Here is a 24,215-nt window from a genome sequence, read left to right on the forward strand (position 1 = left end):
ATCTTTTGGAGGAATAGTGAAAATAATCGGAGTACTATGGTAATGGCAGACTTTAAGATAAATGACATACATCAGTAATATTACAACACAAATGACAATCAGATTGACCTGTGAGGCACCCACACTGTGGGAATTATTTGGTCTCTATCTGGAAGGATTTTCAGTGGTTTCGTATTTCCCTTCTGGGTGGTATCACTATTCAGTCATCCCTGCCCTTCTTTCTTGTGGATTCTTGAACATTGAGCACTTCGAGTTTATATCACCGAAAAAATATATCTTTCATTTTAGATGTGTTTTACTGTCCAAACTTCAGCTGGAAACACTACCCTTACTAACGTTAGGAAGCATCACTCTCTACACGTCCCAAGTTCTAGCTTCAAGTTTTACATATAAAGATCTAAAATGGGCTGGGCACTGTGGTGGCTTATACCTGTAATCCCAGCACTTTGGGAGGCCAAGGCGGGCAGATCACTTGAGCTCAAGAATTTGAGACCAGCCTGGCCAACATGGTGAGACCCCGTCTCTATGAAAAATACAAAAATTAGCCGGGCACCATAGTGCAAGCCTGTAATCCCAACTACTTGGGAGGCTGAGGCAGGAGAATCACTTGAAACTAGGAAGCAGAGGGTGTGGTGAGCTAAAATCATGCCACTGCCCTCCAGCCTAGGCGACACAGCCAGAGTCTTGGTCTGGAAAAAAAAAAAGATTTAAAATGATCCTGAAGAAAATGGTGGCCTGGCGGCCATGTGCTACAAATCCTCATGTCTTTGTTAGTGTTCAAACTGTACAATTTCTGACGGAAAGAAAGCTCTGGCTCTGAGGTTTCACGTGCCCAGACACAGAAGTAGTTACACAAAAGACTATTCCTAGTCTCTTCTCAAAGCCCCCTTTGCCTTCTTAAAATACGTACATATATTGGGTTGAAATTCTACCTCTGCTTGATGGCTCAGTTTAGATGTCTTTCCTGAAATTCCAGCACTGAGGACTCTTACCCATCGTCCTTTTGGTACACCTGACTCTGCCACCAAGTACATCTTCCAATAGCGCCCTCCTAGAGTCTCAAAGGGTGGTAAATACAGATTACTCAGCACTGGATCCCTGAGAGACTTGAACACATCTTGGCACACAACAGTCTTTTCATAAATATCATGGTACTGAGTGAACTCTAAACTTACAGAAGACACAAGGCTGGGCACTGTGATGCACGCCTGTAATCGCAGCACTTTGGGAGGCCAAGGCAGGTGGATTGCCTGAGGTCAGGAGCTTGAGACCAGCCTAGCCAAAATGGTAAAACCCAGTCTCTACTTAAAATACGAAAAGAAAAAAAAATTAGCTGCCTATAATCCCAGCTGAGGCAGGAGAATCGCTTGAACCTGGGAAGCAGAGGTTGCAGTGAGCCGAGATTGTGCCACTGCACTCTGGCCTGGGCAACAAGAGTGAAACTCTCTCTCTCTCTCTCTCTCTCTCTCACACACACACACACACACACACACACACACACACACAAAAGAGGACACAAAAGCATTTTACCTCGGCACTATTCAGTTAGAAAGCAGCCTGACCAGGCTCTTGGTGTCTTTTTTCCCCCCATAGAACATGAATGTTGTAAAAGTTCCATGAACTTTTTCTCCTTCCACAACATCTGGGTGTTCCGAACATTTTCCTCCTCCTCTCCAAGATGCTGAGAGGAAGGGCTGAGCACGGGAGGAAGATGGTGCCGAGGGGGAAGGGTGTGCCTGGGATGGGCTGCACTTTGTCAGTCACCTCAGGAGGTAGCTCTGACACCAATTCTTAGAAGCAGTGGCTCCTGCAAAGACCCTGCCAAAGGTGCCAATTCCAAATAACACACCAGGGGCAATGGCCAGGAACTAGCGAAACTGTTAATCAGAAGCTATTTGAGGAAGTCTGAAGAAGAGAGAGAAATGGGTGAAAGAGAAAACTCTAGAAGACTTGAAGCTATACACAGTGCACTTGCATGAAGGAGCTCAGTCAGAATCTCTCTGCCTTTACAATCTTCAGGTCAATTTGCAGGGCCATTACAAACAAGGACTTAAGAAAAAGGAGATTGTTCTCCCTGACTTGTCCAACAGTGGAATCTCCCCTTCTGTCCTGACCCTCTTAACCACTTCAGATTTTTTTTTATGATAGCGCTGAAGAATTTGGTATCACAGATGGCAAATCTAAAAGGTACAAATTGACAGACTCATAGGGAAATTCCCAGCTTACTCTTATTAGAGTGTGTATGTGCAATTCTCTTACTCTGGAGATTCAGAGCAAGAGAAATTCAGCTCCCATTCTTTAAGACTTACACAGAGAGCATAATGCTGTTTACACAGGCACAGAGGTGTTTATTTTAGTCTCTCCATTTCTTCCCAGGAATAATGTAATTCCTGCACTCAGAGCAGTTATTCTGAAAAGGGAGTCCATAAACACACAAAGTTCCAGAAACTTTTATTACTACTGTCCTCAAAAGCTAAATAGCCCAACGCCTCCCTAAGAAAACCTTTGTGAACGTCCCATCACACACTACAGAGCCATTAAATGGGTTTAATTTGAGCAGCACACTGTTGTTTCATTGCAAGGTGTGCACTGGAAGGAAGCGCTATTCAGTCAGTCCCTTTCTAGGGAGAGCCAGCACTTCGGGCCTGGCCCTACTTTGAAATGAAACATGAACATGAGCAGGGATGAAATGATGTGATGGTAAGAGGCAAAACCACCACGGCTCACAGAAAGCCGGGGCAGGATGCCCACAACAAGTGATAAAGCAAAGCACTCAAATGGAAGAAGACAGGAAATACAGACAGCACAGAATCAAAAAAAAAAAAAAAAAGTATTAGAAAATCCCCAAACTCTACTGGTAGGTCTAGAAAACTTTTTTTTTTTTTTTTTTTTTTACACAAAGTGTTCCCTCTCCACATTTCTTTATACACATCAAGTACCGACTTCTATGGAAAAGAAAATAGTCTAGACTCTCCATCCCTTCCCCTCACCCTTAAACTGCTATCAGATTCCAGCATTCTCATCAGAACAGCATGGGTGTTTCTTTCCCTAATGGCTCAGGCCCACACATGAGAAGCCCAGGGACACCCTTATTCTGTCCTTAGACATTCGCTCAATGAATATTTACTGAGTGCCCATTATGGAACAAGCAGTGTTTCAGGTGTCATTCATTCACCAGGGAAGAAGAGTAAGTATAAGATACTGTCCCTCCTTTTGCAGCGCTTACAGAGTAGTTGAGGAGACTGATGTTTAACAAATAAATATATAATATGTAAGGTGCTTAGAAGAAAAACACAGCAGACTAGAGGACGGAGAGGGATGGGGTGGAGGCCAGGAAAGGCTGCTTTGATAAGGTAACTCAAGAATTCTTACTTAAGGAAGCAGAGAAGCTTAGGAATGACATATGGATCACTGTCTCCTTGCTGAGACTCTAAACAGTATTTGAGCACAGAGGTGGTTCGTTTTAGAAAACTCAAGTTCAAAAATGGCTCCTGTTTATTTTCAAAAGAACCAATGAATGTGCACCCTAAATTTAAACAGCTAAAGTTACGGTCTGAGGAAGGTCTCAAATAAATACCTTTGAATTGTCATATGGTGCCCAGGACGGTCTTGTGGAAACGGTTTCATGGTGGTAAAAGATGTAATAATTCTAAGACTATGTTCGATGTTTTAAACACAGTTGGAAATGAGGTAGTGCCAAATCATTGATTTTTAGGAGCCAAAGAAGGTAAAATAAAGGTTCAATCGGCCTCATCTAAGGCTGATACCTTATGCAACATGAGACACTTAGAGCGAGAACCACCCCTGGAGTCATTTAACTCAATTTTCTCATGTTGCCCATTATCAAATGAGTCCTCAGGGTGGAGAGGGCCCAAGGTTATACGGCTAACAATAGCACTGTGCATCAAATCCAGGTTCGCTGACTCTGAGCTCAGCTTCAGCACCACTCTCTTCTTGTACAAGATACCCCACCTTAGAGCCAGTCCGAAACACCCTCAGGGGCAAAGGCCATCTGTTGGCAAGCGGTGGCAGATTTCAGAGGCAGTTAATCAGACATTCAGAGGAATGAAAGCTGGGAGTAAGGAGTTTGGGGTGCAGTCTGCAGGGACCGCTGAGCATGGGAACCACTACTTTCAATGGCTGCTGTGATTATCACTCACATAGTTATGCACCCACTCCCAGATCCTGTCTATGTGCAAACACACATTCTTTGAAAATTGCCTGCCTTCTCTACTGCGATAGCTCTCCATGGCACAGGCTTTGGGGCACACAGGACACTAGAACCAGGGAAGACAGAAAATCAGTGTCGTAAACACGTGCCCAGGTAGTGAAAGGTTACTAATAACACAATTTACTAAGAAAACTAGGAACCCCCACTGCTCTTACCAAGCAAATGCAGTTTTCAAAGAAAGTACTTAGCATGCAAAGAGTTCGCTAGAATTTGGTATTTTCTTCCTCTCTCGACACACTGCATTTATAGAAGGATTTTAAAACTACTTCAAGTCTGCCATGTGGCATCTTAAAGTGTATACTTTAGAAGTTCTTTGAAAACCTCACTTAATCTTTGAGGTCTGACAGGGTGTCACATGAACAGTTCAAAGCAACGGTTAAAACAACAACAACAAAAACCCACCAGATTCGAAACAAAAGCTATCTTGATTATGGTAACTGCACGAGTCATTTAAATAGAGCCTGAAACCTAAAGCAATTTTACATATGACACTTGTTTCCTAGGATGAAAACGCTGAAAAAAAAAAAAAAAATGCCACCAGAAGTGCATTCGAACAGTTACCTGATTGGGAAAATGATTTCTAGTAAAATACACTGTAACTGGAGTACCCAAATCTAACATGGCCCACAATTATTCCTTGATAGTGATAGAAACTTCTACAATAAGGTTTTTTGTTTCTTTTTTTTTTTTTTTTTTTTTTTATTAAGTATAATAGTGCCTTCACCATGCTCTGTCCCTTATGGGGACGCCAAACTGAGATACTGACTGCTTAATAAAAAGGTAGTATGTGCTGGGGACGGTGGCTCATGCATTTCAGGAGGCAGAGGCGGGAGCATCACTTGAGCTCAGGAGTTCAAGAACAGCCTGGACAACATGGTGAAACTCTGCCCCTACCAAAAATGCAAAAAATTAGCCAGGCATGGTAGTGTGCACCTGCGGTTCCAGCTACTCTGAGGGCTGACGTGGAGGGTTGCTTGAGCTCGGGAGGCAGAGGTTGCAGTGAACCGAGATCACACCATTGTACTCCAGCCTGGGTGACAGAGTGAGACACTCTCTCAACTAAAAAAAATAAAATAAAAATAAGGTAATATAGAGCAAAACACAGACTTGCAAAATATCACTGTATGGGGGCTTGTGACTTGCCCACGGTACTTGATCTCAACAGTAGGAAAAGGATTCAGGTCAGCTGATTCCAGGTTGACTGATTTCGACTAGACTCAGCATGTACAGAATGGAAACACACTGAAACTTCACTGTCTCTCGCTGTCTGCTTTCAATGAAGCACTGGGAACATCTGAATTTAATAAGCTCATAGTAATATTACTGATTAACCCTGAGAAGATGACACAGACACATATGCATATTTTCATACGAATGTTTAGAAATCCATAAAATAAAAAAAATTAGGAAATTTTTTTCCACATCAATACTTTTCTCCCTGATATATGGTGCACTTTGCACTTTTCAAATCTTTTACGCAACTGAAAAGAAAAAAAAAAAAAATGTAATAAATGCTCAAAAAAGTTTTCTGGCTGAATCAACAAGAAGCTGGAAACGTAAAAAAAAAAAAAATATATATATATATATATATATATATACACACACACACACACACACACATACACATAAATAAGAATATACATATATGCAACAGAAATATTCATATGTATTTATATATACATGCAAACAACAACAAAAACCTAGAAGAAATTGTCTCATTATTTCCTAAAATTTGAAGATAGTATCTTCTCATTCTCAGAGGTGCTCACAAGCCACCCTGGGCTTCACGTGACTCTATTCTTTCCTGGTCAAACTCTGCTGACTGTTTTGTGAATGAGTCCAGCAACAAGGTAAACTCTCCAGAAAGCAGCAGGGCTGAGCACCCTTGCATTACTTCATAGTTGAAGAGCTCCCGGAAGTCATGCTTTGTCGGCTCTTCCATTACCTGATACTAAAACTTGTCATGCAAGGCAGCCCTCAGCTGACATGTGCGAACAAACTTTACTCGTCTCAAAATCCCAAGCCAGTAACCCGATCAAAACCAGGAAATCAGCTCATTGTGAATAAGAGAAGCACCAAACACAACTTGTGCTTATAACTTGCATACCTCAAGATTTTAAAAACCAGAGAGAAAAATGTCATTTTCATCAACTGTGCATAAAGAAGAGTAATTGCTGGATGGAAATTTTTCTGATTGCTAATCCTTAGCCTGGAGAATTTTACCCCCTACTCACCAACCTAAAAGAATTGCAATAGCCCAGTTTAAAAGAGCTGCTCTAAATCTGATACAATTTGATTGTACCAGTAGAAAAGGTGTCCCTACAATGAAACAATCACTGTATTCCATCTTTTTATTCCAGAAGTAGATAGTCTGCAGCATGCCACAGGAGCTGAAAGGCAAGTTCCAGCAAATATAAACAGGACTCTTCAAAAAAAGAAATTAGCCGATCACCTAGAGCTCAGGCTAATACCCCTTCAACACCTGGCTCAGTTACATCAAGTGATTCATGAATCCTGACAAGGCAAGCCACTGCAGATACTGTTTTTGGTTGTTAACTTACAACATTCACTGCGTACTGTTCACAGGTAGCCTCGGCCTATACTTCACCATGGAGACTTCCCACAGGCTCTGGAGGGCTCCTGAGGGCTCTTGGGCTCAGGCGTGTTCTTTCTTCCTTTCACAGCGAAGTGAGAAATACCTGGCATGGAAACAGAACAGAAGAAAAAGAAAAAGGTAAACACATCATCAAATCACTTGTTATCTCAACAAATAAAGTCTCACCACCAATTAGATGAATTGATAGTTCACCGAAGACCATTTTCTTAAAAAAGAAATTCAATATTTCTGCTCTTTCCCCAAAAAGAACACAGCATGGTACAGCCAGCCTCTCCTCACCCCAAAGTTGAAGCCATTTCTGAGAGACTTCAGATGCAATCTTAGCTGAGATGCAAACCTGCAAAAGCCTCAACACAGGCCACTTGGCTTTTATGCAAAAGGAGGCAAGGACCAGCATGTTTTGCCATTCTCATACCTCACTGGGTTATGGAGAAGATCAAGAGGATCATTCCTGCAAAGCACACACAGTTCCCCAGAAGAAAGCCACTATGTAAACGCAAAGCATTATTGGTGGTCATAAGCCTGTTCCTGAGCTCTGGAGCCAGAATACAAACGCCGGCCCTGGCGAGGCACCAATAATCAACTATCCCTGGAGCATCCAAACGCCTGCATGCCCTACTGTGCTGAGGTTCAGGAGAGAAAAGGAACAGAAACAAAGGCGTCTCACATCTCCAGGAAAAAGAAAGTGAAGGTGTCAAGCAGGAGGCTGAGAGAAAGAGTGTAAGGTGGGCAGGAGGGCACATGCAGGAGCGTGGTTATTTGGTACACGGCTCCCTCAGATTGCTGGTTTGCAGCGTTTCGTGCACTGAATGTTTGCGACGCTGTGAAATTTTCCACTTGGCTGTCTGCCATTCCCGCCCACCGAAGACAACACTTACACCCACAAAAGTGGCACACTGGGACCCTGCTGGAAAAGGACTGGATAACTGTTGTTTATTGGCTGTTGCTTTTAATGAAAAGACTTATTCATATCCTGATCATTAATATTTTCCACACCTGGATTTCTTGATTCAGCACCCCCCCCCCGCCCCTTTTTAAGGCTGACCGAGGAACAGCTTCTTCTGGAACAATACTATCAACTTATTTTGCCTTGTGTACTTTTGAGAAGCACACTTGGGGCACAGGAACTTACATTAGTGGCTTTGGGGATGATGAGAAACAGAATTTAGGTGCTACACTAGAATCTCGTGTGCTTCCCAAATACATCATCCTCACAGGCAAGTCATGTTTTTCCTTTCAAAGTCACGAGCGTGCACAGAAAAAACAGAGTTGTAGTATTAGCACTGTGGGTGTCATTCATAGCATTTCTGAGGAAGAAAAAGAGTGGTCCCTTATCTCAAAAAAGGCAAGAATGAATAACAAATCTTAGATTTAAAATTGGTAAAACACTGACAAGCGTGCCTCAAAATAACTAAAAAAAAAATGGAGAGACAAAATTAGGACAGAAGAGAGAAAGGAGGTGTCTGCTACTCATATAATTAACCATCACTTTCATAATGAATACAGTTTACCAAGTGCTTTCTCATTAATTAAATCATTCACTTGATACAATTTTACTTGGTATTTGCTACATCCACCAGGCTCTGTGTTCAATTGGGGAATACGTGGCAAACAAAGTAGCCAAGGACCCTGCACCCAAGGAGCTCACTGCCTCAAGACTGACAGACATCTAAGAATTACATGAGTTTAGTAGATGTATAAAATTTGGAAACTATATAGGCAATAAGAAGGAAAAATGAACATTGTGATTTGAAGTCACGATGGGGGTACCTCACTTAGAAGGAGGGTCTCAGGAAGGCTTGTCTTGCAAAACTAACATTCAAATGGGAAAGTTGAAGATGAGTAGAAGCTAGCCAGGCATCAGGTTTCCGGGTAGAGGAAACAGCCTGTGCATTATATGAACTGATCTAGTGATGTACAGCTGTTTTCTGTTATTTCACTCTTTTTTATTTCACCATTTCAACTGAGTCTCCTTGAAAAAGAAGTGAGTGACACAACTGTTCTCCATACCTCGAAATGAGAGATGATTCATCTTTCTGACTGCTAGGCCATCAGAACAACACACACCTTCTCTGTGATTAATTTCTGTGAGAGGAACACACCTGATGCAGGTGTTATTTTTGATGTGATAGCAAATAATGACCTCGCTTTCTAATGCACCCCAAGTCACTCCATCATCACAGTGAAATAAAAGGAAGCTCTCTGTCGACACCTGCATGCCACAGCTGAAGTTAAGAAAACTCTCCCCCAATAAGGACTGAAAACGGATCACGTTTTCTTAAGTACCTTGAATCAGGTACCAAATTTCTGGCTCCCCCTTGATGATTACGGTATTTTTATTTCTCTCTTGGACTTAAATAACTCTTATGTCCACCTTTAACAGTGTTCTGTCAACCTTCTCTCTTGGTACTTGGTTCAGTGATCTGTTTATTTACCCACATGAGCCGCAAGCAAGATACAAAGAAATTAAAAGCAATGGAAATGTCACGTTCATCTGAAGTGTTTTCTTCTTTCCTACCATCCCAGATCTGGCTCAACTTAATTCTTCCACTAAGGAAAATCAGTAGTTTGCGTTCTTCATCCTACAACATTAAAGCATCACCCAACAGGCTCATTCATGTTCTCCCCATAAATGAAGCCAGCCTGAAAGCCTGTCTGAAATGAATATACCAAACTTCTATTTGAGTCTCTTTCCATTTAAAATGCCCAAGATAAAATGTAATTTATCCTACAAGCTTCTCATACAAACAAAAATATTAACAACATTCCACATTCAAAGTCTCAGAATACAAACCTTCACTTTGACCTGGCAATTGTGACACACTCAGAAAGAAGAGAGAGAAAACAAGGAAAAGCACTTACTGAAGCCAAGCTGCCCAATATCTTGCCATCAAACCTGGGAAATTACACCAGGCTGTCAGTTTCATCCTCTGCCTAGAGAAGAAAATGACACAATGCCAATTTCTCCTTTCCCTGACTGCCCACAGCACTTACAGTCTCTACCACACATTCTGACCCAAGGTCCTTTTCAGTTCAGCACTTTGTTATGCTGTCTTTTTATACTCCACTGGGTTTATTTAAGTCTTGAAGGCTCAAACAGTTTCTAAGCTCCTTGATGAAAGAAACCTTGCCATGCCCTTCTTTTGCAACCTCCTAATGGCGTCTAGTGGAAGAGCCTGGATTTAAATTAAATGATCCATATCCAAAACCTGTTCTAGAACTTAACCCTTACTCCAAAAGAATCACCAGTCCACAGCTACCCTTTAAGCCTATTTCACCTTTCTCTGACCTCCAGGGACTTGAAACTCTGATGATGCCTATCATTATCATGTGTCAGCCCTCCACAAACTTGAAAAAAATTAAATTACAACTTAGCCTTTCTGTTCTGTTCTTCCAATCCATTACACTTTTAGTCATTAGTGGATTTTGAACAGTTGTCATCTCCTTTCAAGATCTACAAACTCTGCTACTACCTCGTCACCAGCAGCCTACATCCTTAGTTCTCACAGCTTCTCAAAGCCACTATTAAAGAAAACTTCATGGCACGTGGAGGGGAGATGCAGACCTCCGAGGCAGTGATACTCAAACTCGACGCAGCAATCAGAAATGGCTGGAGAACTCGAGGTGCAGTGGCTCACGCCTGTAATCCCAGCATTTTGGGAGGCTGAGGCAGGAAGGGGGCTTGAGTTCAGGAGCTCAAGGCTGTAGTGAGCTATGATCACAAACTGCACCCCAGCCTGGGTAAAAGAATAAGACTCCGACTCAGAAAAAAGAAAAGAAAGGAAAAGAAATGGCTAGAGGATCTTGTTAAATCAGAGATTGCTGGGACCCACCTGTAGAAATTCTGATTCAGTAGGCTGGGGGTGAGGTCAGAGAATTGTAGTTCTGACAAGTTCCCAGGTGATGCTGATACTGCTGATCAGCGACCACACATTTAACCACTTATCTAAGGCTAAATGTTACTGCCAATTACAGGGCCAGAGAGATGCTGAGGATCTTTTGAGTATACTTAATGACCATACGACAGCTACATTGAAAGCATTGATACCTATTTCAAAGAGGTGACAAATAACCAAAAAAAAAAAAAAAACCTCAAAACCCCAAAACCAAAAAAACTTCACACAGTGTATTACTCAGGTTATGACACTGTATGTAGTCTCTCTACTTGGGCTCTGAATCCATTCTCGTCCTACTGGCTCCAGATCTTGCTGGGGTCATTTCTGCCCCTGATTCCCCTTCCGTCTTTTTTCTCTCTACTGGAAACTTCTCATGCTCCAAGCATATTCAGTCACTGCTATTCATAAAAGACCTTCTCCATACCCTAATATGATCCCAAATGGCTGTCACCGCTCTCCTGTTTACCAACAAACAGTTGTACCATCCCTTCAATGCCAGCATTTCACCAACTATTTAAAACATAAAGCTTGATTTCTACCACTTTTCTCTTGGTTAGTAACTTCCCTTCTCCTCCAAAGGTCAGGAATGGTTTCCCACCTTCTAAATGCAGTGACCTGTGCTGAGGCCTCCTCCTGACCTCTCTATCAACATCCGTCTAATACAGCTCACCAGTAATAGCTCCTTCCATTTTCTTTCCCTTTTGTTTAGTACACTAGCACTTTCGCCTGATCAGTGTCTTTCTGGAATGACCCCTCCCCTTGGCTCTTATCTGGCTGGGATGGCTTCACACATTGGCCCAGAAGGTAGATATATGACCCAGGTCTGGGCAATCACAATACAGCATCCTTCCAGCCTCAGTGACTGGCCTTAGGGGTAGGCATGTCCCCAAGGCAAGCCAATCAAAGGCCTCTCTCAGACCAGCTGGAACTAAGAGGAGTAACACACTCTTTCCTAGTGGGACCATGGGAACATGATGCTACCAAGAACTAGTTTCTTTAATTACCTCTTGAAGAAAGGCCCCTGGAGAAGGAAGCTTCCCAGAAGAGAGCAAAGCTAAAAGACAGAAAATCTGAGTCCTAATGACAGTAAAGTCTCTTGGATTCAGCCATGCCAAAAGTTAAACTGATCCCTGGATTTTTTTTTTTTTTTTGAGACAGAGCCTTGCTCTGTCACTCAGGCTAGAATGCAGTGGCACAATCTCTCTCACCACAACCTCCACCTCCTGAGTTCAAGCAATTCTCCTGCCTCAGCCTCCTGAGTAGCTGAGATTAAAGGCACGCACCACTATGCCTGGCTAATTTTTGTATTTTTAGTAGAGACGGGGTTTCGCCATGTTGGCCAGGCTGGATCTTGAGAACTCCGGGCCTCAAGTGATCCACCTGCCTCGGCATTCCAAAGTGCTGGAATTACAGGATTGAGCCACAGCAGCCAGCCTGATCCCTGGAATTGTTAGTTATATTATGATAGACCAAATTCTAATGTAGCCCGAAGACTGCCATGCCCCCTGGCAGACAGTCAATGGGACAGTAATCTAGGTTCTGCTGTTGTGAAGGGATTTTGCAAATATAAGTGAGGTCAACTTAAATCAACTGACCTTAAAATAGAGAGATTATCTTGGTGAGCCTGATCTAATTAACAGAACCCTAAAAGGGATGGGGCTCTACCAGGCATGAGATTCAAAGTGAGAGAGGACATGTTGATGGGGGAGGCAAGTCATGTGGCAAGGAACTGAAGGCAGATGCCAGGACCTCAGAGTGGCCCCCAGCTTTCAGCCAGCAATGGAACAGGGCCCTTGGTCCTAAGAGCACAAGAAACTAAATACAAACAACCAAATGAGCTTGAAAAAAGGCCATGAGCTCCAGATGAGAAGGCAGTCCTGTTGACACCTCAATTTCAGTCTCATGAAACCCTGAACAGATAATTCAACTAAGCCGCACCTGGACTTTGGACCTCTAGAAACTGTGAGATAATAAACAGGTGTTATTTAAGTCACTATATTTGTAATTTGTCATACAGCATTAGAAAACCAGTCCACATATGATACAATGCATTCTTTTTTTTGCTTGAATCACTTTAAGTTTTGTCTATTGCAACCCAAATAAAAAAATGTTCTTGATTTCTCTGAGATGGCACTTTCTTGGGTTCCTTCTACTACTCCTTATAGCCACTCTTCAGTTTTCTGCTCTTCCTGTTCTTTCGAACCCCAGGGGACAGATTTCCTAAGGCTATCTGCTCAGTTGTCTTCACTTTCTATGATAATTTCCTTCTACTGATTATCACTCTTAAATCTGTACCCTGGTCCCTGGTATCTCCCCCAACAAGGCCCTGGATATATGCAGTGGAAATATATTATGTCTGTTTCAAAACTTCCCAGGCCCTTGCTCCAAACCCAGTTCCTCCTCTTTCATTTCTGATGGATGATGATAGCATCATCATCTTCTCTTTCTCCCACATTCCATCGGTTGTCAAGTCCTACCAATTCTGCACCCTTTCTGTCTTCACTACTCCATGCTAGTTCAGACTCAATTCCTCTCACAGCAGCCTGCTCACTGGTCTCTCTAAACCATCTGAGTCATCCTTGTTGGATTGAACTTCCTAAAGTAGAGATTACATAACACAACTTCCCAATGCCATCCATACCTTCATTGGCTCCTACATACTGAAAATCTTCAAAATTCTTTATTTGATGTACAATCTGGCCCCAGCATGCTTTTCCAAGTTCATTTCTACTTCTCCCCTCATGTACACTGAAGCAGCCAGTGAGCTTCTCACTTCCTCTCTGACAGCCCATATTTCTACTCCAAGTGTCAAAATTTAAGCCAGACCCCCCAAGGGCAGCTCGAATCCCACTTTTTCTATGACTCTTTCTTTTATCCTCTTATTCTACAACTTGCCCAATCAGAAGGTTTTTTTGTTTTGTTTGTGCATGTGAACACCTATGGTTTTTAAATTCCTTTTCCTCAGGTTACTAATCATTTTATTCCTTATCCTAAAATAGGTGTCATCTCCCCGAGTGGAAGGTGATAACCTCTATAAAGGTAGGATTTTTCTCTGTCTTCTTTTTGTAAGCTTCATGGTGCTTTTGTGAATGATAACTCGTTCATCAATATTTGTTAGCTGATTGAGAACGTGGCATTATACTTATACTCGAGTCTCTGTCCTCCATGGTTACCAAATGGAAGAACACCCTTTTGGGTGACTTGGAGAAAAACCATCACATAAGCCTCTAAGGAAACTGCCCAATCTATAAATGACATGTTCCGCAAGGGCCTCTTTTTCCAACTCAGGACTAAAGCTAACTCTTTGTATTTTCTTTCTGAGGAAGAAAGAGAAGCTGCCAGGGCTGCTGGCAATTGCAGAGTTTAGAAATGCTTCCTCTGAATGAGCACACTCAGTCCAGCAGGGTGCACAGCCCTGTCTCCACCCTGCCCACTAAGGACCTTCAGTGACAGGCAAGCTGGGCCAAAAACGCCCCTTTCCCAGGGAGAGGCATCTCCAGTGCAGGGCTGGACTGAGTCCAGTGAGACCTCGAGAAAAGCTGGAGGGAGGTCCCTGTGGGAGGCAGGCCAAAACTCAAGGTATTCTGAAGAATATGATTTATTCACAATACATGTGTTCCTCGTTCCGTCAACATTTGATCACTTATGTGAGTTATCCATTACAAAATTTCTTACAAACTGGCAGTCCTTGGGTGCCTAGCATGCACTTAGAATATTCTCTGTGTATATTAACTGGTTTGTGTTCAAGGAATAAAATCCAAAATTAGTATCTGCCGAAAAAACACATTATCACAGAGATAAATACGCTGGAAAAATGTCTATGCTAAAACGTTTTTCAAAAAATTATAGTTCATGTTGATCCATGCGTTTCTTATCATTAGCATAGCTTATCACATAAAGGTAAGGATTTATTCATACAGAGACTCTGCAGGTGTCTGTATTTGTATGCAGGTTACATCTCCTTATTGACATAGTGCAAAGTTTGCTATGCAATATAATTATACATCAGAGAAAAGTACGTCTGCATATCAAGAATAAAATGAAAATAAAATATAAGTTGAACATATAGATGAGAAATAGCCAATCTGTGCTGAGCAGCTGTAGAATGACGTCTCAGGAAATTAGTATTTTAAAGACAAGATGTCAGGTGCTCCTATTGACAATTTATTCCTGGCCTTATTTGTTCAACACGCAGGTCCTGCAGGGATTGCTGAAGTACAACAGAAAGAACAGTGGCCCAGAAGACAGGGAGATCTCGGTCTAGAAGCCCAGAGACTGCACATCCCCTGAGTTACACATCCCCTTTCTGGTTGCCATGAGTCATCGCACACCTTCTGCCCGGAGGAGAGTTTTATTTGTGCCTGCTTGAAAAGGTCAGTGTTTAGGTGTTGCAGAAGTGCTTGGTGAAAATGGGGAAGGCGGAGACACAGCCTGTGCCTCATGCTTTGATAATTTCTGAAGCATGTATAAATCATAAGCAGCTAAGGTCTGCAAGATGCTAATGTGTAGTCCCGTCCTCTGATTTTCATTCTCTTTCAATTCCTGCTCTATTTGCCCCTTTTTAATAACACAATTAGTAAAAATGCTAAAAAAGAAATAGCTGAATATTTTCCTCTCATTCTCTTTTTGCTATAATATTGGGAGTTATATGATAGTACCTTCAACTATTTTATTTGGCCTGACTTCACAAAGCACCAAACAGGGAGTGAAGATAAAATGAAGAGACAGATCTCCCAACCTCTGTCCTTTTGAACAGACACAAGTAACAGAATTCACCAAAAGTATTAAAAACACAACCTTGGAAGCATCCTATCAAAACGACAACTTCCTTTTCATGAAATATTACCATGCAAAATTGCATAGCTACCACCAGGACATCAAATCATGCTTTAAAAAATTAGTATTGGGGCTAGGCATGGTAGCTCACACCTGTAATCCCAGCACTTTAGGAGGCCAAGGCGGGTGATCATTTCAGTTCAAGAGTTTGAGACCAGCCTGGCCAACACGGTGAAACCCCATCTCTCCTAAAAATATAAAAATTAGCCAGGTATGGTAGTAGGCACGCCTGTAATCCCAGCGACTCGGGAAGCTGAGGCAAGAGAATCGCTTGAACCCAGGAAGCGGAGGTGGCAGGGAGCCAAGATCACACCACTGTAGTCCAGCCTGAGTGACAGAGTGAGAATCTGTCTCAAAAAAAAGAAATTAGTATTGGTTTATTAGCAAAAGCCATTCAAAGCTCAAAAAAATAACAGAATTATTTTCCAGAATTCCAAATCAGTGCCAGATTTAACCACCTAACTTCTGCATAGTGTTTGCTCCCACAGGAATTTCCATAAAAATACTACATCAACTGCACTCGTTTTCCTTTTGGTCTACTTGTTTTATTGAATGAAAGGCCAACAGATACAACAACTCCATACTTCAAACTCTTTTTTAAATACTATTCTAAGTAACTGTCTTCCTTGTTTAAATATTACAATTTTCTGACGCAATCAGAACAAAAGTATTGCAAGACAAAGGTGCCATTGAAAACTTCTCTTTTTTTTGCAGGAGGCTTCATAAAAGCATTTTAGCTTAAAACTGGGATTTCAATGTTCTCAACTGTGAATACCACGTAACAGAAATGCCATTTGGCATTATGGCTAGGGATTACCTGTTGAAACACCAAAGACAGGTACACTTTGATGTGGCTAACAGAGGGCCAGGTAAGTAACAAGAAATACAATTATTCTCTCTCTCTATGAAAGTGGTGTTGAAGATTTTATACCATATTTGCGGCACAGATCCATCGTGTGGAGGGATGGGGAAGAGAGAGGGGTGTTGAGTGTGACCACATGCCCACGAGCCTGTCTGAGCTCGCTACAAGTCACATTACACCACGAAGGACCCTGTATTCCACTTGCTGCAACATTTCAAGTGCAAATAAAGGAAAATACCAACTACTATTTTGTGAGTAAAGGATGCTGGCAAGATGCAGATGTGGTTTGTCTTCAGAGTCCTGAAACTCAGTTAAAATACCCGGTGATCACGTTTCATTAAAAACCCCAAGGAGCCGGGCGCAGGGGCTCACACCTGTAATCCTAGCACTTTGGGAGGCCGAGGCAGGTAGATCATGAGGTCAGGAGTTCGAGATCAGCCTGACCAACATGGTGAAACCCTGTCTCTACTAAAAATATAAAAATTAGCAGGGCATGGTGGTGTGCGCCTGTAATTCCAGCTACTCAGGAGACTGAGGCAGGAGAATTGCTTGAATCTGGGAGGCAGAGGTTGCAGTGAGCTGAGATCGTGCCACTGTACTCCAACCTGGGCAAACATAGCGAGACTCTGTCTAAAGAAAAAAAAAAGGAATTTCTTTACACCATGAACATTCTGCAAGTTTCCCACCTCTCTTTAAAACTAAATATTTAGAACTTTTTAGAGTTAGCAACATCTGTGTGTCACCTGGCTCTAAAACACACATTCTCAGCGAATGACATATCCCCATTTCTATTAGGAGAAAGAATAACAGGATTTCTCTCCTCCTCCTTCATCTTGCAGACTTAGGGGTTTATCCTAGTATCATGGCTCAGGGGATTCTCACACTTACAACTCCTAACATATCAAAAATGGAGAAAATCTCTCTTCACTCCTTAATTGTTTTGTCGAATAAGCTCTCAAAAGTTCATTTTTGTTACCTTTTTCAGGCAAAATAAGAGGCCTTTTACAAAAATTCTATTGCTAAAACAATGGAATTCTCCCAGGAATGAGTTCGTTATGGAAATGAAGTGACAGCTTCTTTTATCTAGCCAGGCAGAAAGTCTGCATTTATAAAAGGCATTCAGAGCACTCAAGTGTTGTGTGTGGGAGGACAGAAAATGCTATTTTTAATTCAGATTGCAGCATTCCTCCCATCCAGGTCTTTCAGTATAATCATAATCATAATAAGACTGATCTAAAAAGAAAAAAAAAAGATTCCCATTCCTGCTGACCCCAGCAGAAAAAAGAGAGAAAAAAAGAAAGACAATTAAGAAAATGATTAATACAGCTTCCTTCCACTTTTAAACCATTCTGTGGGCTTGGAGATCCACCTTCAAGGCAATCAGAGCAGATCATCCATTATCCAGAGTTAAAAGCACTTAAACTCTGCTAGTAACGGCATCACGTCTTCTCACAGAAATTTACATTTTTGTTCCTGTGACTTTCACTCTCCTCAGTTTGCAGCAATCACCTGTGCCTACTGGGAAATGCTGTGCAAGTTCCTCCATCTGTTTTCAAGACTTAACATTCCTTGGTGATACCGCAATGGACGAGTCCAGTCTGGTGGCAGGGCCATGCTGGGAACTTTCTAATGTCAATTACTGGAATGCCCTTCTAGTAAGGAAGAGCAGTGACCTGAGTTTCTGTTTGAGTTAACACAGACCTTTCCAGATCAGGTGTAGAATCTGGAGTGATGAATTGAAGTGCTCGTAAGGAAACAAAGACCAGTGTAGATGTCTCTGCAGAAGTGGACAATGGACAAAAAACAGTATAAGATGAAAATGGAATCACAAAGGGTAAAATGACTGGCTTAAGACTGTACGTTTGGGAGGCTGATGCGGGCAGATCACCTGAGGTCGGGAGTTCGAGACCAGTCTGACCAACATGATGAAACCCCATCTCTACTAAAAATACAAAATTAGTCGGGTGTGTTGGCATGTGCCTGTAGTCCCAGCTACTCAGGAGGTTGAGGCGCGAGAATCGCTTGAGCCCCAGAGGCGGAGGGTGCAGAGAGCTGAGATCATGCCAGTACACTCCAGCTTGGGCTACAGAGTGAGACTCCATGTCAAAAAAAAAAAAAAAAAAAATAGACTACATATGCAGGATTAGAGAAGAGATGGGGTCAAAGGGGTATTTTTAAATGAAGATACAATTCACATAACACAAAATTCACCATTTTAAACTGTTTTTAAAGTGTATAAGTCAGTGGCTTTTACTCCATCCACATGTTAAACAACCCTCATAACTATCTAATTCCAGAAGATTGTCATCATCCCCTTAAACAGTCACTCATTAAACAGTCACTCCCTGTCCCCCACTCATCTGAGCCCCTGACAAGGACTAATATACTTTCTGTCTCTAAGGAATTGCCTATTCTGGATGTTGTGTATAAACTGAATCATACAATATGTGGCCTTTTGTGTCTGGCTTCTTTCTCTTGGCACGATGTTTTCAAGGCTCGTTCATATTGTAACATGTACCAGTACTTCATTCTTGTTTTGGTTCAATAATACTCTATTGTAGGCTATATACCACATTTTGTTATTTATTCATCAGTTGATGGACATTTGGGATGATTCCATATTTGGGCTGCTATGAATCATGTTGCTATACACATTCACATACATGCTTTTGTCTGAATACCTGTTTGCAAATCTCTTGAGTGTATACCTAAGAGCGGAACTGCTGAGTCACGTGGTAATTCTGCATTTAGCTATTTGAAGACCTGCCAAATTGTTTTCTATAGTGACTGCACCATACTACATTCCCACCAGCCAGATATGAAAACTCCAGTTTTTTCCACATCCTTACCAACACTTGTTATTTTCCTTTTCAAAACAAATTATGGCCATCATAATGGGTGAACATAATAAAGTTGTATCTCATTGTGGTTTTGACTTGCATTCCCCTAAACACTAATGATGTTGGCTATCTTTTCATAAGCTTATTGGCTATTTATATATCTTCTTTGGAGAAATCTCTATTCAATGCTTTTGCCCGTTTTTAAACTAGACTGCCTTTTTATTTTTTGAGTTGTAAGAGTTCTTCATATATTCTAGAAACTAGACCCTTATGAGATAGTGATTTGCAAATATTTTCTCCCATTCTATGGGCTGTCTTTTGACTTTCTTGATAGTGTCCTTCTGTTCACAAAAGTTTTGATGTTGGTGAAGCCCAATGTATCTATTTTATTTTTCATTTGTTGTTTGTGCTTTTGGTGTCATATCTAATTTAAAAGTTTTATAGTTTCGGTTCCTACATTTAGGTTATTGATTGATTTTAGTTAATTTTTGTATATGGTGTGAGGTAAGGGTTCAACTTCTTTCTTTGGCATGTGTCCCGTGTGACTTTTTCCATTGTCTCAGTACCATTTGTTGAAAAGAGATAAGAGAGATTTTGAGTACAAAGTGATTTTAGTTTTTTCTCTTGGAAAAATAAAACTTCAAAAAATATATTATTTTACAAATTAATTTTCTGGCTTTTGGTTACACTATGACTATATTCGGCCGGTATTCAACTGTTTTTCCTCATCCCACATTATGAAGATGCAGCAAGTTTTCAAGAATGACGACCTATAACAGCCATGATGCTGAGCTTTCAGGGAAGCCAACCACCTCTTGGGGTGGTGCTTTTGAAAGGACTCATTTCCAAAAGCAACAAGTAGTTGAAATTGCTGAGTTTTCTATTCTTTGAGTTGCATTTTCTTCTGTGTTTGTGTCCCTCTAGTAAACAGCCCCTGTCTTCAGATATCCATAGACCTCTGTTCTCTTTCCCCCAATATATCCACCTATTACGATTGGCTCTTTGGAGAGAACTTAATAAACTAATTCATACAAAATCGTGTCTAACCAAGAAAAATAATACACTTTTAGCATGATACCTAAGTCTGTGTTTACTTTAAGGAAAAAGAATACAGTGTAGGTTGTAGAATTCCGGGTATCATCAGTTCAGCCAATGCAAGGAGTGAAGACTTTTAAATCCCCCTAAAGCATCAGTTCTCCAACTTGGCTACACATTGTGATCACCTGGGGAGCTTTAGAAAATACTGGTGCCTGGGTTCCACCCACAGAGATCCTTACTTAACTGGTCTGGGGTACAGCTCAGGCAACAGAATTTTGGAAAGCTCCCCAGGTGATTCTACTACGTAGCCAAGGTGGAGAGTCACTGCCCTGGTCAGTCATCACAGGTTGCTACCTACTCCTCCCACACTCAAAGGTGGCTCTCCTTGTCACCTTGCACCACTTGCAGGCAATTAGGGATGTACATTTACATGTTTTTAAAAGTCTTATAATTTCCGATTAAAACTAACAAAAGTTGAATTTCTTGTATCGGTTACCATTCACTCTTCTCAACAACCCTGTGAATGTAGGTTTATTATTCCCATATGACAGATGAGGAAATAAACTGAGAGATTAATTGAGCAACAGCCCTAGATCACAGAACGTGTAAGCGGCAGAAAATTGATTTTAATGCAATTCTCTCAACCCCAAAGTCTGTATCATTTATGCTCTCCCAGTAATTTCAAAAGGGCCAACCACTATGAGTGTGGGCATATAATTTAGTCGCATCTTCCATCTGGCACCCATGTTGTGAAATGAGACTAAGTGATATCTACTCACTGAAGAGAACAGTGGGAACCACCTCTATTGGTTACTATTTACCTTTATTTCCTTATATTGTATGCATGTAGGTGTGTGAGTGTATGTAAGTGTATGGAAAGTGGACCTCAAGGGTATATCTGAATTGAGAAAAATATGGCCCAACTATAAGAACATACCTGGGTAGGGTTTTAAGAGATAGCACAGGTATAGTCATTCTTTCCAAGATGTGATAAGACTGATGACAGGTCATGAAGTACCTTAAATATGATTAAAAAAAAATAACAAACACCAAGGAAGCTACCACTTCATTCATTTATGGATTCATCTAATGCCTATATATATAGATTACAAAGCCCAATCAGTAGCAAGTGACAACACTGATGAATATCAGGCAAAAATCTCCAATACTTAAATATTCAGGTTCTTATGGTAGAGAAGACACAATTTCCACATAATATGATCTTGTCTGTCAATGCATGGGACACATTAACAAGCCTTGACACAATAGTAGAACAAACCAGAATTAGTAAAATGTACTGTTAATAGTGGTGGAAATTGGGAAGTAAGTTTCATGTCACTTTTTTCTCTTATTTCACACCTGTGCACTCAAACCAATGTGTAGGTTTGTGGATGTGCATGAGTGTGCACATATGCATGCATGCACACATGCACGTGCACACACACACACACACACGGCGTGAATGAAGAATGTATTTCAGTTTTGTCATTCTTCACGGGCCTAACAACTTACTTTTCCTTAAAACAAAGAAAGGAGGGTTGTCATGTTATTATTCTGCTTCCATTATTATGACATAAGGAAACTAGAAGAATGTTTTATTTTTTAAATTTTGTTAAATTTTATGTTAAGTTCTGGGATACATGGGCAGAACGTGGTTTGTTACAGAGGTATGCATGTGTCATGGTGGTTTGCTGCACCCATCAACCTGTCATCTAGGTTTTAAACCCTGCATGCATTAGGTATTTGTCCTAATGCTCTCCCTTCCTTTGCCCCTCAACCCCTGACAGGCCCTGGTGTGTGATGTTCCTCAACCTGTGCCCATGTGTTCTCATTGTTCAACTCCCACTCATGAGTAAGAGCATGGAGTGTTTGGTTTTCTGTTCCTGTGTTAGTTTGCTGAGAATGATGGCTTCCAGCTTCATCCATGTCCCTGTAAAGGACATTCATTCTTTTAATATGGCTGCATAGTATTCTACGGTACATATGTGCCACATTTTCTTTGCCCAGTCTATCGTTGATGGGCATTTGGGTTGGTTCCCAGTTTTTGCTATTGTCAATACTGCTGCAATAAACATACGTGTGCATATATCTTTACAGTAGAATGAATTATAATCCTTTGAGTATATACCCAGTAATGGGATTGCTGGGTCCAGTAGAATTTCTATTTCTAGATCTTTGAGGAATCACCACACTGTCTTCCACAGTGGTTGAACTAATTTATACTCCCACCAACAGTGTAAAAGTGTTCCTATTTCTCCACAACCCCACCAGCGTCTGTTGAGAAACTGGAAGAATTCTATACAGTAGATTTAGGAGCTACAAAGGAGTAAGGATTTGCTGAAGATTTTCTTAGGCAAGTATTACAAATTGGTTAGATGAAAAGTTTTCGCAAGTGGGAGTTGTACCTCCTTGTCTCCTAATTGTAGTGAATCTGTCAACTTTCTTTTCAGTGTATCAAGACTTTACTCTTCAAAATCATTCTCAGTATGTTCCGAATTGCTATACTTTTAAGTTAACTACTTCTCAAAGTGCTGTTTAAAAACTGACATCTTCAACCACATTGCAGGCTTAGAATCTATCTAAATTTGCAAAGTCTCATTGGTTCTTATGAAAGTGCTACTTTAAAAAAATACACTTGACAGCCAATCTCTTGAAAATGATTTGTGCAGAAATTGTGTTCAAATTACTTTATATCAAGACATTTAAGAGAAAATGTGGTTTTCTTTGTAATAGGCTAAAAATAATGATATCCTTTATCTTCAATTGAACATGTACATATGTTGTATAAGCTGTTGCATTTAAACAAATTGAAAAACAGTAGGATTCTGGCTATAGTCCATAAAGAAACAAAACTTACCCAGAATATCATTTTAAGCATTAAAAAAAATACAATTAACTGCTATTTCCCACAAAGTTCAATCCTACATACAGAATCGGAATTGTCAACCAGGTCCAAAGCATCAAATTATAAAACCTAATGTCTCAAAAATGGACAAGAAAACTCAGAAAAAAATAATTATTACAGTCCAGTTACACACAAAGAAAAGTGAGAATAAAAGGCCAATTGTAAGTTTGTATTTCTACAAATTGCTTTTGAGTTAGTGGGCAATATGCTATTTAAATGGCTCCTGATGGCAGTAGTGTAATGAAAATATCCCTAAGTCATATCCCTACAATAATTCCCACTGAACATTTCATTGAATGCTTAGCATGTGCAAAGTACTGTAAGGTGAGGTTCAGAAATGCAGAAAGCATGTTTATTGCTTTGAATGCAGAATATTGATTTTTAAAACCCTAAGCTAATTGTTGCCAACTCTAATAATTTTTGATGATTCCTCATTGCCAACAGCACTGATTTTCAAATGTGTTTTTAAAAGCCAGAACTCTGCCTTCAAACAAAATCTTATATAGAAATCTAATACACAAAATAAATAAAATTGAGGCTATTTACACTATCTAACTTTATTGGTTCCTCCTACTCCTCATCCATCACTACCAAGTACTTCTGAAGGCAGCCCCGGAGAGGTCTGCGGGGCAGGGGTTGGGAGACTCAGAAATCCTTAGGCCACTGGAGAGTGTGGTCTGACCTCCACCGATCTGAGGAGTCAGTACTCCTTAACGTGACATATGAGACCCTCAGCAGTTTGCTCCTGGCCTCATGACACGTTACCACCAATGGAATACTGACTGTTCCCTGCACATGCTCTGCACCACGCTGTTTGTTCCCTGCGCTTTGTCCATGCTGTCCCTCGGCAGGTGATCCCTTTATGTCCCTCTCCTCTTTGACGGATGCCAAGACACCCCACAAATCTGCACAGCTGGACACAGTCTTAACTGCACATACACTTTCATGTTTGGCCCACCACGCTGGACGGTAATTATTGTTCATATGGCT

At 41.1% G+C, this 24,215-nt stretch overlaps 1 protein-coding gene across 5 annotated transcripts in view; it reads right to left on the reverse strand.

Annotated features, from left to right (window-relative positions):
* Positions 1-24,215, reverse strand: part of LOC105733862 (uncharacterized) — a 435,752-nt gene that overhangs the window by 140,264 nt on the left and 271,273 nt on the right. For 4 of the 5 annotated variants that reach the window (XR_010337548.1, XR_010337547.1, XR_010337546.1 and 1 more), the window contains one exon: positions 6,799-6,930. The gene's annotated coding sequence lies outside the window, so the exon portion shown is untranslated. Of the gene's footprint in view, positions 1-6,792; positions 6,931-24,215 lie in introns of those variants that run through there. The other variant, XM_021665320.2, reaches the window with a different exon arrangement.

The sequence above is a fragment of the Aotus nancymaae genome, unplaced genomic scaffold (assembly GCF_030222135.1).
Source record: "Aotus nancymaae isolate 86718 unplaced genomic scaffold, 86718_ANA_hifiasm-v0.15.2.pri h1tg000051l, whole genome shotgun sequence".
Classification (NCBI taxonomy): Eukaryota; Metazoa; Chordata; class Mammalia; order Primates; family Aotidae; genus Aotus; species Aotus nancymaae.